This window comes from Gracilinanus agilis, chromosome 5, assembly GCF_016433145.1.
Source record: "Gracilinanus agilis isolate LMUSP501 chromosome 5, AgileGrace, whole genome shotgun sequence".
Taxonomy (NCBI): domain Eukaryota; kingdom Metazoa; phylum Chordata; class Mammalia; order Didelphimorphia; family Didelphidae; genus Gracilinanus; species Gracilinanus agilis.
In genome coordinates, this window is record NC_058134.1 from 103,481,335 (window position 1) to 103,499,238 (window position 17,904).

Sequence of the window (17,904 nt, forward strand, 5' to 3'; positions counted from 1 at the left end):
CTGGTTCATGCTTAAGTATCAGTCTCTACTAGCAGGTACCTCCTCTTTGTCTCTTCTCATTTTTTTTTTCTCAGTCCTGTGAAAAGGTTTGTTTTTATCCCTTTGAATATAAGTAAACACATTCCAGGCAATATTTTGATCAGTAGCTAAAAATGTTATGATACGAATGTAGTAACTTATATAGAAGCAAGTAGACATTATATAAACAGGAAGTGGAAGAGGAGGTTTGAAAGGCAGATTTAAGGGGTATATAGGAGCAGATACTAAATGTAAACTGGGTCAAAAGGTATAGAATGCTTAAAGCAACAGATGAGTTTGGGTGAGGCAAAAAAAGAGTAATGTTTAGAGACCATTCAAAATCCAACCAAAAGTGTGAAAAAACTCCATCATAGGAAATCACAGTAAAATGAGGAATGATGGTCTGTGGCACTTTTTTTTCCCCTCAAAGTGATAAGGTGTAGACACCAAACTAATCTTTATTTTTGAAATGAAAAATTGACAACTTGAGAAACAAATGATTATTAACTGCATATGATTTTGCTTTAGGCTTAGAAGCTAATTATAAAAGCATGGACTTTGTTATGATTGCCAGTGGAGGCTGCTGGTTTTTAGCCCATCTCTTAGATACTAGAGCCTCCTCACAGCTTATCAAAGCATTAAGGAAATTTTCATGGAGGATTATAGGATTTGAAAAGGCAAGTGAAAAAGGGCTGCTACTGTTTTCATATAGTTTCAAAAAGACTCAGCAGGAGATAAGAGCCATGGGAGAGAAACACTTTGTGAAGCCTGAGTTGAGGATGAGATGAATGGAACTTAGTAATGGAAACTCAGCTGGAAATGAGTGCTGAGGACCTTCCGCTGAGATGAACAAGTTCGAATGTCTTAAGATCTGCCTAAAGAGCCACCCCTCCCTTTTTTTTTTAACATCAATAAGGTACAGCTTTAAGGTCAAGGACAGAGCCAAATTTTGTTGACTAGCCCAGAAGCATGTTGACCCAGGGAGTCTCCTCCTCAAACAATGATGAAATTTTCCTGAAATTGAAGTAGTACAGAAGAGCTTCTGCAAATGACAACTAGAGACATGGAGTCTAGCAACAATGGCAGTGGAAAGGCAAGCTTCCAAGCCTTGACAGGAGTTAGGATAAAGCAGAGTGGCTGTGGCAAGGGAGTTGCTGAACCTTATTAAGCTATGGGAGAAAAAACATGATGCAAGGTACAGGCAACTAGCAGGAGATAGAAACACAAGGGATCAGGCAAGGGAAATCTTCCAATACTAAAAACCTTCACTAAATGCCTGAAAATTCTCCTCATTTCTGAATGTGTTTATTCAGAGATTTATATAGAGGCCCTAATCTCTTCAAAAACTCAAGTTTATGGAAGATTTTATATAGGGAGTAGTGTATGATTAATTCTATTACTTGCTTTTGTTTCTTTAAAAAAAACCTGAATCTCTCTCCTGTTAAAATACATTGTTGTTTAATTTACAGTTCTTGCTTAATCAGTTAACAGAATAGGTGTGACATAAAGAATAGCATATATTAATTCTACATCAAACACGTAATATGAAAGAATTAGAAAGTGGGTTATATACAAAGTATAATCACCCTTTCACTTGTCTTTCACATTTTTTTAAAAGAATGTATAGTATAATAGGTTATTTTCTAACTGAAAATATTCTTATCTGTGAATCTCAAGACTTCTGTGACAACCCATTGTACAGAATAGTGTTTGCCCATATCAAGGGTCCAAAGACAGAGCAGGCTGCAATAAAACGAGGACAGATTGAAGAGTCTTAATGGTAAAAAGTCACTCTCTATCTTTGTAGCCATCCTTGAAGCCCCCAGTGGCCACTGACAAATCACAGCCATTACTTCGAAATAGTTTTAAAAACGCTTAATCTTCATAATGGAAACTGTAAGAGTAACACCAGTGTTGATACTTTTAAGAAAAAAAATCAGATCTTTTTCCAATCAAGTGATGAAATTGCTCCAAATGGTCCAGCTATTTAGAGAATAGACAATGTGCCCCAGGCAAAAATCAGAATAGATTTACTGAAGATTTATGTGGCAAAGGAAGTATTGATTTTTTGTTTTAAAGTAAATAAAGATTTTATTTTATTTATTTTTTATTTGGGGGAAACATTTATTTAATTAATTTTGAATATTTTTCCATGGTTGCAAGATTCATGCTCTTTCCTTTCCCTCCCTCCTCACACCTCCCATAGCTGAAGCACAATTCCATTGGGTTTTACATGTGTCATTGATCAAGACCTATTTTCATATTGTTGCTATTTGCACTAGGATGATCATTTAGAGCCAAAATCCTCAATTATATCCCCATCGAACCTAGTGATCAAGAAGTTGTTTTTCTTCTGTGTTTCTGTGCCCACAGTTCTTCCTCTGAATGTGAATAGTGTTCTTTCTCATAAGACCCTCAGAATTGTCATGGATCATTGCATTGCTGCTGGTAGAGAAGTCCATTACATTAGATTGTACCACAGTGTATCTGTCTCTGTGTACAGTGTTCTTTAGGTTCTGCTCCTTTTACTCTGCATAAATTCCTGGAGGTCATTCCAGTCCACATGGAATACATTCAGTTCATTATTCCTTTGAGTACAATAGTATTCCATCACCAATAGATACTACAATTTGTTCAGACATTTCCCAATTGAAGGACATCTCCCGTTTTCCAATTTTTTGTCACCACAAAGAGCGTGGCTATAAATATTTTTGTATGAGACTTTTCCCCTATGATCTCTTTAGGATATAAACCCAGCAGTGGTATGGCTGGATCAAAGGGCAGGCAATCTTTTAGTACATTTTGGGCATAGTTCCAAATTGCCATGCAGAGTGGTTGAATCTTCACAACTCCACCAGCAGTGCATTATTGTCCCAATTTTGCCACATCCCCTCCAACAATTATCACTTTTCTTTGCTGTCATGTTAGTCAATCTGCTAGGTGTGAGGTGATACCTCAGAGTTGTTTTGATTTGCCTTTCTCTTACTATAAGAGATTTAGAAAACTTTTTCATGTGCTTATTGATATTTTTGATTTCTTTATCTGAAAATTGCCTATTCATATCTCTTACCCACTTATCATTTGGGGAATGGCTTGATTTTTTTTGTACAATTGATTTAGCTCCTTATAAATTTGAGTAATTAGACTTTTGTCAGAGGTTTTCATAAAAAAGATTTTTTCCCAATTTGTTGCTTCCCTTCTAATTTTGGTTGCATTGGTTTTGTTTATACAAAATCATTTTAATTTAATGTAATCAAAATTACTTATTTTATATTTTGTATTTTTTTCTAACACTTGCTTGGTCTTAAAATCTTTCCTTTCCCAAAGATCTGACAAGTATACTATTCTGTGTTCACCTAATTTACTCATTGTTTCCTTTTTTATATTCAAGTCATTTACCCATTCTGAGTTTATCTTGGTGCAGAGTGTGAAATGTTGTTCTAAACCTAATCTCTCCCATACTGTTTTCCAATTTTCCCAGCAGTTTTTGTCAAATAGGGGACTTTTGTCCAAAAAGGTGGGATCTTTGGGTTTATCATAGTCTTGCTGGGGTCACTTACCCCAAGTCTATTCAACTGATCCTCCCTTCTGTCTTTTAGCCAGTTCCATATTGTTTTGATGACCATTGCTTCATAGTACAGTTTAAGATCTGGTACTGCTAGGCCACCAACCTTCACATTTTTTTCATGGTTTCCCTTGATATTCTTGATCTTTTGTTCTTCCAAATGAACTTTGTTTTGTTATAGTTTTTTTCCAATTCATATTAGTTGTTTGATATATGTGGCACTAAATAAGTAAATCAATTTGAGTAGGATTGTCATTTTTGTTATGTTAGCTTATCCTATCCATGAGCAATTAATGTTTTTCAAATTGCTAAGATCTATTTTTAATTGTATGGAGAGTGTTTTGTAGTTGTGTTCATATAATTCCTGTGTTGGTTTTGGCAAATAGATTCATAAGTATTTTATATCATCTAGGTTGATTTTAAATGTTGTTTCTCTTTCTACCCCTTGCTGCTGAGATGTGTTGGAAATATATAGAAATGCTGATGATTTGTGTGGGTTATTTTGAATCCCACAACTTTGCTAAAGTTGCTGATTATTTCCATTAGCTTTTTAGTTGATTCTCTAGTATTCTTTAAGTAGACCATCATATCATCTGCAAATAGGGAAACCTTGGTCTCTTTGTTGCCTGTTTTAATATCTTCAATTTCGTTTTCTTCTCGAATTGCTACTTCTAGTGTTTCTAGTACATAATGGGCATCCTTGTTTCACTCCTGATCTTCTTGGGAAGGCTTCAAATTTATCCTCATTGCAGATGATGCTTGCTGATGGTTTTGAATATATACTGTTTATTATTTTTAGGAAAGGCCCTTCTATTCCTATACTTTCTAGTGTTTTCAATAAGAATGGGTATTGTATTTTGTCAAAGGTTTTTCAGCATCTATTGAGATAATCATGTGATTCTTTTTGGTTTGCTTTTTGATATGGTCAATTATGTGAATGGTTTTCCTAATAATGAACCATCTTTGCATTCCTTGTATAAATCCCACCTGATTATAATGAATAACCCTTGTGATCACATGCTGGAGTCTTTTTTCTAGAATCCTGTTTAAGATTTTGCATCTATGTTCATTAAGGAGACTGGTCAGTAGTTTTCTTTCTCTCTCTCTTTTTTTTTTTTTTTGATTTACCTATATTGGGAATCTAGTGTTTTGTGTCATAAAAGGAATTTAGTAGAACTCCTTCTTTGCTTATTATATCATACAGTTTGTATAGTATTGTGATTAGTTGTTCTTTGAATGTTTGATAGAATTCACTTAGGAATCCATCCTTTTCTGGGGATTTTTTCTTAGGGAGTTCTTTGATGGCTAGTTCAATTTCTTTTTCCAATATGTGATTTTTAAGTATTCTATTTCTTCTGCTGTTAATCTAGGCAATTTATATTTTTGTAAATATTCATCTATATCACCTAGATTGCCATATTTATTGTCATATGATTGAGCAAAATACTTTTTAATAATTGCTTTAATTTCTCTTCATTAGAGATGTCTCCCTTTTCATCTTTGATAATGTTCATTTGGTTTTCTTCTTTCTTTTTTTATTAGATTATCCAGTACTTTATGTATTTTATTTGTTTTTTCAAAATATCAGCTTCTAGTCTTCTTTCTTAATTCAGTAGTTATTTTACTTTCAATTATATTAATTTCTCCTTTAATTTTTAGTATTTCTGATTTAGTTTTCTTCTGGGGATGTCTGTTTCCTTTCTAGTTTTTTTTAATTTGCATTTAATTTAACCTCTGCCCTCTCTAATTTGTTAATATAAACACTCAAGGATATAAATTTCCCCTGAGTACTGCTTTGGCTGCATCCCATAGATTTTGGTAAGAAGTCTAATCATTGTCATTTTCTTCAATGAAATTATTAATCCTTCCAATTATTTATTCTTTAAATGATTTTAGAGAATCATATTTTTAATTTCCAATTAATTTTTATTTGGCTCTCCATGTACCTTACTAATTATTATTTTTATTGCATTATGATCTGAAAAGGTTGTTTTTATTATTTCTCCTCTTTTGCACTTGTTTGCCAAGTTTTTATGCCCTAGTACAGTGATGGGCAAACTAAGGCCTGCAGGCCAGATGTGGCCATCTAAAATGTTCTATCCAGCAGCATGACATTATCCCTAACCTGATTAATACAATGAGTAGGATATAATATAATGAAATAGCTGCCTTAGAAACAGACTGCTAGATGAGCATTTCCTTTCCTTTGGGCCCCTCTTTTAAAAATTTGCCAATCATTCCCCTAGTACATGGTCAGTCTTTGGGAATGTACCATGTGCTACTGAAAAGAAGGTGTATTCCTTTTTTGTCCCTATTTATTTTTCTCCACATATCTATTAACTCTAATTTTTCTAAGATTTCATTCAGATCTCTTATCTCTTTCTTATTTATTTTTTGGTTTGATTTATCTAGATCTGATAGGGGAAGGTTCAGGTCTCCCGCTAGTATAGTTTTACTTTCTATTTCATCCTTGAGATCCACTAGTTTCTCCTTTAGAAATATGGATACTATACCATTTGGTGCATTGTGGGAAGCCAATAAGAGAATAGATAAAAATCTGAGACCCCTCTTTTGACATCTCTTATGATCCATACCTTTTCTTATTGGAAAAAGATTATAGACTTATTAGAAAGCTTTGAGTCCATAACCAGACCAGAAGCTACTGAGTTAACAATTTCTCTCCTTGACAATTTCTCTCCTTGATAATTAAGAAGCCTGAACCCTAAAAAATATATTACTTAGATAAGGACTGGAGCCAGACAATTTAGTCCAGACTATCTGACCAGGTGCAGATCTGTAAATCAAGGCAGAACACAATTAGTAAACATCTCCATGAAATTTATTTCTGCTCCCAGAATTAAACCCCTACTAATTGCTGGTTGGAATTTGGCCCTTGTCCTTGCACCCATAACTCTACTTTTTAGACTTTAATGGATTGTGTATGATTTGTAACCCCTTCGCAGCTGTGACTCTTTCTTTGTGTTCTTTGTTTGAAACCAGTATAAAATAAAGTCCATATCCCATAGCGTTAGAGCAACATGGGCTAACCACTAGTCTGGTTGTTCTCATTTTCTTTCTCCTGCCTTAACAATCATAAGCCACCAATGCCACTCAGGACCCCAAAACCATATAGAGGCTGGCCCCCTATAGTGCATACATGTTGAGTACTGATATTCTTTGATTATCTATACCGCCTTTTATCAGGATGTAATTACCTTTCTTATCCCTTTTAATCAGATCTATTTTTACTTTGCATTTGTCAAATATCATGATTGTGACTACTGCCTCCTTTTTCTCAGTTGAAGCCCAAATAAATTTGCTTCTGCCTTTTATCTTTACCCTGTGTGTGTCTACCTGACTCATGTGTGTTTCTTTTAGATAACATATTGTAGGATTTTGGTTTCTGTTCCACTCCACTATTTGCTTCCATTTTATGGGTGAACTCATCCCATTCACATTCAGAGTTTTAATTATCACCTGTGTATTCCCCATTATTTTGATTTCTTCTCCTAGTCCTGACCTTCCTTCCTTCAGTATTTCCTTCTACACCAGTGTTTTGCTTTTAATCAGTCCTCCTAACCCCCATCCTTATTTTACTTCCCTTCCCAACCCCTCCCTTCTTATTACCCTCTTATTTTCCTTTATGGTCTATTAAATTCCCTCTCTCCTCTCTTTCCCTCCCTTTTGGTACTCCCCATTCCAGTTCTCCTTTGTTTTTTTCCTCTTATCTTCCCTGTAGGATAAGACAGAATTCAATAACTCAAAGGATCTAGGTGCTCTTCCCTCTCAGAATTGATTCCACTGAGAGTAAGGTTTAAGTATTACCTATTAGCACTCTCTTCCTCTCCTTCTTATGATTGTATTCTTCCCATGCCCTCCCGTGTACCTCTTTATGTGGTATTAATTATCCTATTTTTTTTATTCCTTCTAGTTTCTCTTGGAGTCATATTTTATTCCCCCCTCATTCATATATATATAAATATATATATGTGTGTGTGTGTGTGTGTGTGTGTGTGTATGTGTGTGTGTGTGTGTATATGTATATGTATATGTATAAATAATTTTAAATCACTTAGAATCCCAACCTCTATCTATGGATAAATCTTCTATCTATTATGATAGTGAATATAGTTTTTGGGCATTACAAATATTACTTTTCCATATAGGAGTATAAACAATTTGATCTTACTAAAGTCATTAAAGAAATTTTCCCCCCTCTTTTTTGTTTACCTTTTCGTGTTTATCTTGAGTTTTGTATTTGGACATCAAATTTTCTGTTCAGTTCTGGTCTTTTCTTTATAAATACTTGGAAATCTTCTATTTTGTTAAATGCTCATGCTTTCCCTTCAAAGTATATAGTCAGTTTTGAAGGATAGGAGATCCTTGGTTGTAGAACCAATTCTCTTGCCTTTCTGAATTTCATATTCCAAACCTTTAAAGAACCATTAAAGTGGTCCTTTAATGTGGAGGCTGCCAGATCCTGTGTAAACCTGATTGGTGCTCCTTGATATCTGAATTGTCTCTTTCTGGCTTCTTGTAATATTTTCTCCTTAACTTGGAAGTTCTTGAGTTTGGCAATTACATTCCTGGAGGTTGTCTTTTAAGGATTTAATGTAGAGGGTGATCTATGCGCTCTTTCAATGTCTATTTTGCTTTCTTGTTCAAGAAGATCAGGGCAGTTTTCTTAGATAATTCTTGTAGTATGATGTCAAGATTCCTGTTTGTTTCTGATTTTTCAGGAAGACCAATGATCCTCAAATTCTCTTCTAGACCTGCTTTCTTTGTCCATCATTTTCTCAGTGAAATATTTCATGTTTCCTTCTATTTTGTCAGTCTTTTGAGTTTTCTTTATTAATTCTTGCTCTCTTGTGAGATTATTAGCTTCTACTTGCCCAATTCTAGTCTTTAAAGATTTGTTTTTGGTTATAATCTTTTGATTTTCCTTTTTCATCTGGTTCATTCTGCTTTTCATGGCTTCCAGCAGGTCATTTCTGGTCTTCAATTTGCATATCATTTTATTTGATTTCTGGACCTCAATATCCAAATGAGAAATTTTGACTTTTAAACTGTTATTTTCTTCTTCAACTATTTCTTACTTTCCTTGCCAGGTTTCTTCTATTTTTTTTTAACTTGGTTCTCAAAATCCAGCCTGACTTCTTGGAGAGTTTATAACCAATTTCTATTTTTTTTGCAAAGTTTAGATGTATTTGCTTGTTTTTCCTCCTTTGCTGCCTCCTCTGTAGTTTGTAGTTTCTCTAAGTAAAACTTATCCAGAGTCAAAGGCTTTTTCTTTTTTGTGTGTGTGTTTGTAGCTTGGGCATTGCTGGCCATTGCTAGGTTTGTTTTCTCTTGCCTTCTCAGGCAGAAGTCTGGGTGAGGAATATAGGCAGCTCTCTGTGTATCAAGCTTCAGTGGTTTTGCTCTAAGGCTACTTTTCCAGTCTCCACAACACCTGCTGTGGGCAGCCCTCTTTGCCCTGTCTTTCCACCCAGGCCCTCCATTTCTCCACCTTCTGGGGTCCCTAGCCTTGCTGTTCTCAGGAGTAGGTGTCTTCAGCCAGCGTCCCCAAGCACCTAGAGATTGTGCTCTCTCTGACTCTGGTGTGGTAGGTGTAGTGGGGGAGGGGAGATCAGTTTGCATTTTGGTATAAGTAGTTTTATCCCCTTATAGCATGGAAATGCCCAAACACTGCCTACTTTCAAGTTAGCACCCTGCAGTAGAGCCCCTTCGATCATCTGATTCTGCTCCTTGTCTTTTTTTTGAGGCTTTTCACATAGATGGTGGTGAGGAGAAAGAGCCCGTTGCTTCAACTATGAGGCCATCTTCTAAAGCAAATAAAGATTTTACATAATTTTTTAAAATTTTAAAATAAAGATATATACATTGTGACCAAGAAACAAAAAAAAGGTCATAAAAAAGCTAGATATTGAAAAAATCCAAACCCAGAAGCAAACTCTGGGTTTTGGCACCTGGATGACTTTTAAAAGAGAAGTAAGCCTACATGTAAATAGTTTACATGATTTCTTTTTGGGAGGTGAGCAGTGGGGATTAGAGTTATTATGTGAAGAAGGATAGAGGAAGGAAAGCAATTGGGTAAACAATTCAGACTCATTGCATATAATGGTCAACATTAAATGGTTATTTTTTAAAAGTCTTACATCTCATTTTAGAATCCATACTATTCATTGGTTCTAAGGCAGAAAAGTGGTAAGGGCTTATAGCAATGGGGGTTTAGTGACTTGTGCTGTATCACACTGCTAAGAAGTATCTGAAGTCAATTTTGAACCCAGAACCTTCTGTCTCTAAGCCTGGCCCTCTAACCACTGAGCCATCTAACTGCCCCTTAGTTACAGATTCCTAAAGTTAATGCTTTAAGGACAGTCTTAACTCAAATGCTTTTTGCTTGCATACAACAGATTGTTGTTAACTTTGTTTGCTTTTGAGGCCTTTTGACTTGCTATCTTTTCAGGGTTATTTGGATTTCTCCTCCCTGTCCACTCCCCAACCAAGGCAATCAGAAATATTCTACTCTATGAGGTTTGGAGGGATTGCCTGGCACCTCACCCAAATAATCTGTTCCTCTTTGTATACTTAAAAGTGGTTGCTTTTAGTTCTTTTTAACAGTGGCATGAAACTTGGTGGCTTTTAGTTCATACTATGGTGGTACTGAGGACATTGCTTATGGTATGTCCTAAAGGCAAAGGAGAAACTGTATTAGTATTTCAAAACCAGAACTATGGATTTCCACACAGATAAAGGATCAGGAGAATTCCATTTAGAAAAGGATATGTGGAGATGTGATATTATAAAATACCCAGCAGTTATTATAATGAAAACAAGAGATTATTCAAAGGCCCACCCACATGCTTATGAGGCTGGCAGAGCTCTTCCTTCAGATGGAGTTTGATGAAACCCAAGAACATAAAATTGCTCCTTGTTTAGGCATAGAGCACCAAGAGACCTTTTGAAGGGATGCAGCAAAAGATTTAAAAAAAAACCCAAACATGTCCAGTGATCTCCACAGAAAATTCCACATTGAAATGAAACCACTTTTATCCTGCAAGAATAAAACAATCTCAACAGCACTAGTAATCTTTCTCCTTATTCTGGCTGTTCTTCAATCTGCAGAAAGTGCTGATCTACTAAGCAGGCAGTCTTTAATATTTGTCAGCCAGAATAACGGATCAGTACATGCCCTGTCAGAGGTTGTGAACACGGGATTGAATTGAAGAAAGGTTTTATGACTGGTAAGTAAACTTTCCTGCCCTGCCTAGTCATTATTTGGCCATTCTCTCTGTATCAAACTTGGATTTTCTTGGCTTGGGAGCCAATCCAGAATATGCAGACCTCCAGTGGTTCAATTTTGCTGTTTTATTACTTCAAATTTATGCAATTAGTGGCTCTTTTGTAGCCATCAGTGAAGCAGAATAGACTCTCATTTCAAGAAAGAATAGTGTTTGACATCACTGTTGAACTGTAGACCTGACCTCTCACAGGTGGACATCTTGAAGGATATGAAGGAAATTTTATAAAGGAAAAAATCAAGGATCATAATGCTTAACTTTTTCAGAACTGACTACAGAAGCAAAAAAAATATCCTCAGTTAAAAAGTTCAAGCAAGCTTTACTTTCAGACATTAAACATATAATATTGCAGAGAAGAGATCAGAGATCCCACAGCCAGGTGGAAAATGGCAAAGTATCATCTATTGTCCTGTGACAGGGATAAGACCTCTTGTGTTGGCAGAGAAGGATGCCAAGAACAAAGACTGCCACTTACAGACAAATCATATCTTGTTTGTTGTAGATGCATAGTGTCTTCAGTGGTCCTCTTCATGTTTCTCAATAAATATTGTTCTTTGGGATTTGCTTTTCTGGTATTGTTAGAGGGCAGCAGAGCTATCCTTTTGGTTGGTTGGTGGAAAAGAAAGTCAAAGCAATTGGCAGATATTGTCTCAGGTCTGTTGGCCATGCAGAATCTTTGGCTCTTTCTGAGAGCCCTCTTCCATTGCTGAGACTTAAAAGGAAAGTAGGAAAAAAATCTAAGATTGGAAATAGGAAATCAGAAGGATCAGGAAGCAGTAAGGGGGAGGACAAAGTGTCTTGTACTGGCTAAAAGAGAGGAGAAGAGAAAGTCCAAGACTGGATAAAGCTGAGGTCGTGACATCTGTGTTTCAGCAAGCAAATATAAGGGTGAGGAGTTGGGGCAGATGGAGGGAGGTAGCAGGGTATGATGAGCTCCCAGGAGGGGGAGGTGGGGAAAGAGGATGTTAGGCACAGGACAGGGGAGGCAGTGATGGGCGGAGGAAGGGAGCAACAGGCAGAAGACAAAGATTCCATCTTTAACCTCTGCTCTTTCCTTAAAGGTTACCTCTCTAGTGACTTGAATATTTCTTTGTGAGGTGTTCTCTCCTACCCTGTAGTACTTTTGTTACAATCAAAGTCTACCTCCAGTAAATGGTGGTAGATGAGTGTGGGGCATGAGGGTAAATGATAAATATGGAACCATCTCCAATCATGGTTTCCTATATTGCTAGGATCACAAAAGGACCTTAGAGACCACTGAGAGGAAATCTATCATTTTACATAAAAAGAAGCTGGGGACTAAAGGAATCTAAAGTCTTGCCCAAGACCATACAGATAGTAAAGGTCTGAGGTAGAATTTGACTATAGATCTTCCTCCCCTAGAGCTCTAGCTACTCCATTGTTAAAACTACTCCATCACTGTGTGACCCTGGGCAAGTCACTTGACCCCCATTGCCCACCCTTACCATTCTTCCACCCAGGAGCCAATACACAGAAGTTAAGGGTTAAAAAAAAAAGAACTTCCAGGAAGATGGCAGCTTAAGATGGAGCAAATATTAAAACCTCCGCACCCTTACACACCAAGATAGAAAACAATGCACTTTGAGAAGAAAGAGGACCAAATCTAATAATGGGACAAAGCAGGGGGAACCCTACTGCAGCATAACTAAAGAGGTACGCCAAGAAAAAGGCTTCAATTCTTGAACTGTCGGGTCTGAGGGCATAGAAGGGGAATCCCAGGATCTCAGGATGCCTCCCCAATGAGCTATTCAAAGTCTCCAGAGGCCCAGGAATTCTCAGGGCAAGTGGGTGCACCTGCCGGGAGAGAGAGGGCCTTGCTGGCACTGGACTCAGGGAGTCAAATACAGGCACTAGAGAGGTGACTGGAGGAGAAAACCAGAGAAACACAGCAAAAATGCCCAGAAGATGGTGGCTTAGAGAGAGCCAAACCCCAGAACACAGACAGTCTGGCTTCCTCAGACTGAGATAGAGAACACAGGGCTTCAAGAGGAAAGAAAACCAGATCAAACACAGCTGAGAGCGCAAGGGGACCCCACTGCTGGAGAGTTTAATTCAGTAAAACCACTCCTTCTTGTCCCCCCACATTTTTTTCTGTTTGTTTATTTTTCCCTTCCCTTGAGGTTTTAGCCTCAGGGCAGATAAAGCAGTAAGATTAATCCAATCAGTAGAGGATTAATCCCAACAATTGGACAGACAAGAAGTCTTCAGAGGGCAAATAAAGTAACTACAAACCTCCATTACCAGCTGGATCTTACATCAAAGATCATTAAATATATCTGCTCAAACTAGCAGAACAAGGAAGGGAAAATAACATGAGTAAGCAACAGAAAAAGAGAAAAGAAATGACAATTGACAGCTTCTTTCAAGTAAGTGAAAAGAGAGCAAATGAAGCAGAAATAGAAGAAGAGGAAGTAGTTCCAGTGAACTGGACACAGGTTTTGGAAGATCTCAAAATTCAATTAACTCAAGAACTTCAGGAACTCAAAAAACAATCAAGAGAGGCTAAAGACAATTTGAAAAAGGAAATACATGAACTAAAACAAGAAAATAAAGTCTTAAAAGTCAGAATTGGCCAGCTTGAAAATGAAGCAAAGAAGGCAAAAAATGATCTACAAAGAAAATCAGACCAGAAAGAGAAGGATGACCAAAAAGCCAGGGATGAAATTCAGCCTTTAAAAAACAGAACTCAAAAACTAGAAGAAAATGACTTCACAAGGCAGCAAGAATATATTAAACAAAATTTTAAAAAATGAAAAATTTGAGGAGAATATGAAACACCTCATTGATTCAACCAAAGATCTGGAGAATAGAGCTAGAAGAGACAACTTAAGAATTATTGGTTTACCAGAACATCATGATAAAAGAAAAAGTTTAGACAGCATTTTACAAGAAATTATCAGTGAAAATTGCCCAGAAATTCTTAAACAAGAGGGAAAAGTTGAAATCAACAGAATTTACAGATACCTCCTACATTTAATCCACAACTGACAACTTCCAGGAATATTATAGCCAAATTCAAAAACTACCAGACCAAGGAAAAAATATTACAAGCTGCTAAAAAGAAGTCTTTCAGATATCAGGGAACCACAGTTAGGATAACACAGGTTCTGGCTACAACTACATTGAAGGACCAGAAGGCATGGAACACAATATTCCGGAAAGCAAGAGAACTGGGTCTACAACCAAGAATGAACTATCCAGCAAGACTAACTATATTATTGCAGGGTAAGTATGGCCATTCAATAAAATTGAGGATTTCCAAACATTCATCAAGAGAAAACCAGACTTAAACAGAGAGTTTGCTGTCCAAACCCAGAACTCAAGAGAATCAACATAGGGTAATTAAGAAAATGGGGGGAGGAGAAGCTCAATCAATTTATATCCCAAAAAGAAAAGAAGGTATTGGCAAATATTAAAAATTATTATTACCAACAGGGTAACTAGAAGAAGTTTACATTGAGGGAACAGGGACAAACTGTATAGGATAAAATGTCAAGCAATATGTAAATATATATGTATGTAGGTATGTATATATGTATGTATAAATATATACAAATCTTGGGAGTGGGAAAGAAGATAATAATAAGAAAAATAGGGGGGAAAAAAGGAATAAATTTATACCCCATAAAGAAGCGTGTGGGATCAACAGGGAAAAATAACAATACACTGTAAGGATAAAGAGGTTAGAGAGAGGAAATATTCAATACTTGAGTGCATTAAAATCAACTTAGAGAAGAACATCAGATCCATATGGGCAGATAATTGATTCATGCCCTATAGAGAATGAGAAGGGTAACAAACTGACTGGTAGGGAGGGAAGAAATACTAGGGAGGGAGAGGGCTTGGGGGGGATACAAAATAAATGCACATAAATCATCAGCATTTCTATATATTTCCAAAACATCACAGCAGCAAGAGGTAGAAAGAGAAACACCATTTAAAATCACCTTAGACAATATAAAATACTTAGGATTCTATCTACCAAAACAAACACAGGAATTATACAAACATAACTACAAAACACTTTCCAAACAATTAAAACTAGATCTAAACAATTAGAAAAAATTGAGTACTCATGGGTAGGATGAGATAACATAATAAAAATGACCATTCTACCCAAATTAATTTACTTATTTAGTGCCATACCTATGAAACTACCAAAAATCTTTTTTACTGAATTAGAAAAAATTATAACAAAGTTTATTTGGAAGAACAAAAGATCAAGAATATCAAGGGAAATATTGAAAAATACGTGAAGGAAGGTAGCTTAGTATTACCAAATATTAAGCTATATTATAAAGCAGCAGTCATCAAAACAATATGGTACTGGCTAAGAGATAGAAAGGAAGATCAGTGGAATAGACTTGGGGTAAGTGACATCAGCAAAACAGTATATGATAAACCCAAAGAGCCCAACGTTGGGGACAAAAATCCACTATTTGACAAAAACTGCTGGGAAAATTGGAAAACAATATGGGAGAGATTAGGCTTAGGTCAACATCTCACACCATACATCAAGATAAATTCAGAATGGGTGAAAGACTTGAATATAAAGAAGGAAACTATAAGTAAATTAGGTGAATACAGAATAGTATACTTGTCAGAACTCTGGGGAGGAAAGATTTTAAAACCAAGCAAGAATTAGAAAAAATTACAAATGTAAAATAAATAATTTTTATTATATTAAATTAAAAATTTTTGTACAAACAAAAACAATGCAACCAAAATCAGAAGGGAAACAACAAACTGGGAAAAAATCTTTATAATAAAATATTCTGACAGAGGTCTAATTACTCTAATATACAAGGAGCTAAATCAATTGTATAAAAAATCAAGCCATTCCCAAATGGATAAATGGGCAAGGGACATGAATAGGCAATTTTCAGATAAAGAAATCAAAAGTATCATTAAGCACATGAGAAAGTGTTCTAAAGATCTAATAATTAGAGAAATGCAAATGAAAACAACTCTGAGGTACCACCTCACATCTAGCAGATTCGCTAAAATGATAGCAGGGGAGAGTAATGAATGTTGGAGGGGATATGGCAAAATTGGGACATTAATGCATTGCTGGTGGAGTTGTGAACTGATCTAATCATTCTGGATGGCAATTTGGAACTATACTCAAAGGGCTATAAAAGGATGCCTGCCCTTTGATCCAGCCATACCATTGCTGGGATTGTACCCCAAAGAGATCATAAATAAACAAACTTGCACAAAAATATTTATAGCTGATCTCTTTGTGGTGGCAAAAATCTGGAAAGCAAGGGTATGCCCTTCAACTGGGGAATGGCTGAACAAACTGTGGTTTATTTTGGTGATGGAATACTATTGTGCTCAAAGGAATTGTAAACTGGAGGAATTTCATATGAACTGGAAAGACCTCCAGGAATTGATGCAGAGTGAAAGGAGCAGAGCCAGAAGAACATTGTACACAGAGACTGATACACTGTGGTAAAATTGAATGTAATGGACTTCTGTACTAGCTGCAATGCAATGACCCAGGACAATTCTGAGGGATTTATGGAAAAGAAAACTACCCACATTCAGAGGAAGAACTACAGGAGTGGAAACACAGAAGAAAAACAACTGCTTGAACACTTGGGTTGATGAGGACATGACTGGAGATGTAGACCTGAAAGGACCACACCAATGTAACTATCAATAATATGTAAATAAGTCTTGACTGACCACACATGTTAAAACCAGTGGAAATGTGAGTTGGCTAGGGGGTGTGGGGGGGCTAGGGGGTGAAGGTCAAAGTAAAAACATGAATTATGTAACCATGGAAAAATTTTCTAAAAATAAAAAATAAATAAAAATTTAAAAAAAAACCACTCCATCATTAGAGAGAGTTGGAAGCGCCCATTTTAAAAGTTGACTCTGTCTCTTTCTACCTGCAATCCTTGAAAAAGGTGTATTCCTAGAAACTCATAAAGAAAAAAAAATATATCAATTGGCATAGAAGGAAGAGAAGAATGCAGATTGAAGCATACCATTCTTCACTTTTATTTACTCCATGAATTTTTTTTCTAGTGTAAGCAAGATGGTGAATACAGAAATATGTATTATATGATAACATTTGTAACATGAATATCATATTACTTGCCTTCTTGAGAAGGGGAGAGGGGCAGAAGGAAGAGAGAAAACACAGATTGCAAAAAATCAGAAAATTAGTATTAAAAATTGTATCCACGGGGGCATTTGGGTAGCTCAGTTGATTGAGAGCCAGGCCTAGAGACAGGATGTCTTAGGTTCAAATCTAGCCTCAGACACTTCCCAGCTGTGTGACTCTGGGCAAGTCACTTGACCCCCATTGTCTAGCCCTTACCATTCTTCTGCCTTGAAACCAATACAAAGTATTGATTCCAAGATGGAAGATAAGTGTTTTAAAAAAATATTGTATCCACATGCATCCTGAAGAAATACTAATAAAAAGAGAGAGAAAGGTACATCATCTCTCTGAGTGTGATCTTTCTCATCTTTAAATGAGAGGATCGGGCAAGATGGTTTCTAAGGCTCCATTGTGTTGTAAATCTATGATCTTGTACTCTTATATCTTAGGAAATGTGTCCTTGCTTCTCACTTTATTCAGCTTTCTTACTGACGAATCAATAGAAATTCAGGGTTCAGCCAACAATTTGTAGTATAAAATTTGTTCTATCTTCATGGGAATAATTTCAGATTCTAGAATACACATACATGCATGTAACATGCATATTAAACATATAGAGCATATAGTCATTCCTCTCTATATCATAGTTTACTTATTGTGGTTTTTCTGTATTGTGGGTTTTTTTTTTAATCTAATACTGTTTCTCGGAGCTTTTGCTATATCATAGGATTTTGTGGATGAATATTGTACTGTACACAATGGAAATGCAGTACACCACTATCATTTGCGCAAGTTTGCCAATGTGAGATTATAAACACACACTATTGGCTGATGGAATGAAAGGTGACCAATCACAGCACTGTGTTCTGCATCCTGGGTGC